At 44.0% G+C, this 2980-nt stretch overlaps 1 pseudogene; it reads right to left on the minus strand.

Annotated features, from left to right (window-relative positions):
• Positions 1-587: 587 nt before the first annotated feature.
• Positions 588-2474, minus strand: LOC102831816 (annotated as a pseudogene).
• Positions 2475-2980: the final 506 nt, after the last annotated feature.

Below are 2980 nucleotides of genomic sequence, written 5' to 3' on the forward strand. Positions count from 1 at the left end.
AGAGCACTAACTTGTATTTTTATTCACAGCATACTTCATACTCCTATGTTGTTGTTGTTATGTGCCGTGGAGTCGGTTCCAACTCACAGCGACCCTGTACAGGGTTTCCAAAGCTGTAAATCTTTATGGGAACAGAAAGCCTCATCTTTCTCTCATGGAACGGCTGGTAGTTTCAAACTGCTGACCTTGAGGTTCGCAGCCTGATTGGTAACCACTACGCTACCAGAGCTCCTTTCTATCCCAAATCCAAAAAATGAAACTGCTCAAAACCAGAGGTTCTGCAAAATCATGATTTAATGGTGTGCCCAGCTTGCTTTGAAGCTAAAATGAAGCCTGAAACGATAATAACATTGTAACCCCCAGAATAAAGGAACTCTGCAAGCCCAATAATGCCCAAGAGAATTTATGAAAAGAGGAAAAATAAAAAGACTTGAGTATATACACAATAGTGATTCTTCAGCCCAATACAAATGGCAGCAAATTGCTACTTAAAGATGAAACAGTTAAGCCAATTTTTTTTGAAGAAGAAGAATGTAGGTCTAGAGCCAATCACATCTTGCCAATATCCTTTTCAAACCTTCATTTGTCTATTTCCACTGTTGCCCATAAGTATCCTGATAAAATTTCTGTTTGTCATTATTGTAACCATAGCTACCAGAATAGTCACCACCTTGTTGAAGTGGCTGCTGAGCAATGGGTTGGGAATCCCAGTTTCATTGGTTGTCGGTCTGATGGCGCTTGGAATCAGGTTGGTTGTACCAATCTGCCTTCCTCTTACCTCCTACATTGCCCCCACAATTGCCCCAAGCTCCACAGGAACCACGGCTTCTATGCTGTTTTGCAGGACCCCCTCTGTCACCCCTAGAGCCTATTGGTGGTCCCAAAGCTGCCCCCCTCTGTAAATAGTAAGTTCTACCTCTTGGAGGTGGTGCTCCCCGCCCTCTTGGTGGTGGTAGAGCATCTTGCCCTCTCCTTCCTCCTCCTCTTCCTCTTACTGCATAGCCATCATCATAGCTGTAGTAAGGGTCTTCATAGCCTCCACGATAGTCATAATGATCATAACCAGAGTAACCTGAATAGCCATAGTAATCAGGAGGGTAGCTATATCCACCTCTCCCCCCACAATGACCCCGACCTCTAATTGGAGATGGCATGTGAGGAGGAGGGTGACAGTAGTGATCTTCATATGCAGTGCTTCCGGAGGCCTGGCTAGCAGCTTGACATTCTCTCCTTTTCTTATCTGGTAGCTTGGTTAAAAGTATTTCAGTTTATTCTCCTTCTATTTCTTTACCATTCATTTCATCCATGGCCTTAACATCTGCTCCTCTGTCTTCAAAATGAACAAAAGCATAATCTTTCAACTTCTTCACTCTTTCAAATTTTCCAGATTCAGAAAATGACTTCTCCAATATTTCTTCTGTAACAGTAGTAGCCAAGTTTCTCACAAATGAGACTTTTACCTTAGCCATGACTTCTGGATCTGGTTCTTCCACAGGGTCAACCCATTCAACTGTAACTACATTTCCCCACACTTTTACTTTTCCACTCATCAGTCGGCACCTGCCTTGTGCAGCTGACTTGTGATCCTCATAGTCAAGCAAGCTGACCCCCGATTCTTCTTTTAGTCATTGGGTTGATGACTAGAAAATAACATCCACCAAACCCTTTGTGACTTTACTGAATTCTTCCAGAATGTTTTCTTTAGTCTTATTTTTCAGAACTTATCCAACAAAAAGCCTGTTGTTTGCCACAGAAATGCATACTCCAAGGTGTTTCCCAGGATGAATTTCATAACTGCCACACAGTTTAACAGCTTCCTGTGCAGCTTCCTTTAAGCAAAAAGTGATAAAGTCATGCCCTTTGTTCTGCCCAGATAGTGGATCATCATAAGACACAGATCCCAAATGGGACCAACCTTCTCAAAAAGGGGTACCAACTCCTCCTCACCTAAATCTCTTGGTATCTTACCTACAAAAACCTCTGTTCCAATTCCAGGTTGCACCCCAGAGTCTACACTATCTAGCTGGAGGAGGACCACCACACTTTCACTGTCCTGTGGTTACATCCAGAGTACATAGCCCGTTCTCTCAAGCAAGGCCTTGATCTTTGCTTCATCAGGGCCCTTTGTGGACTCTTGCACCTTGCTCTCTTGTTTCTCCCTTTGCCTACAGGTCTTCATAACTCCCCATAAAAATGCACTTTTGTTCTGAACTTGTGATAAGTCACTCTCCTTGAACTGCTGTAGTACAGACAGAGCTCCTTCATTTAATTCCCTGAGTGCATCAATTGCTCTTTCATCAAGATTGACATAAGCTACCAATCCTGTCTGAAATATTTGATCAAGACTTTCTGCCACCTTCTGTGGGAGGCCTGTCTCTATCAGTGTCTTGTAGTGTTCTGTGTGAGTTACACTGGAAGTATCCATTGGTTCTTCCTCTTCTTTTTAACTGTACCGCATTACCATTCACCTGATTTGCGATTTTACTATGCTGCAGGGCAGCTCAGGGGCCAGCAGCCAGGCCCGTGAGAATCAGGGCTAGGTGCTTTGAAAACGACTAGAAATGGCACGCGTACCACCCCTACTCACCCTCATGGACAGAGACGCGATTCCCTATCCAAGACCAGTTGGCTGGGGTAGTGGGGCACCATCTAATTCTGGTCTCAGGATCATGGAGTCTAATGTTCACGTGATCCATAAATCCACTGGACTTACTGTTTCCTTGTGTCTTCAATTTTCATCATTGTTCTTTTCTCTAGATAGGAAAAGACAATAATTATACATTGTTGTTGTTGTTAAGTGCCGTCGAATCGGTTCCGACCCATAGCGACCCTGTACAGGGTTTCCGAGGGTGTAAATCTTTACGGGAATAGAAAGCCTCATCTTTCTCCCACGGAGCGGCTGGTAGTTTCCAACTGCTGACCTTAAGGTTCGCAGCCCGATTCGTAACCACTACACTACCAGATTAGATGGCCACTTATG

The sequence above is a fragment of the Chrysochloris asiatica genome, unplaced genomic scaffold (genome assembly GCF_000296735.1).
Source record: "Chrysochloris asiatica unplaced genomic scaffold, ChrAsi1.0 scaffold00024, whole genome shotgun sequence".
Lineage (NCBI taxonomy): Eukaryota > Metazoa > Chordata > Mammalia > Afrosoricida > Chrysochloridae > Chrysochloris > Chrysochloris asiatica.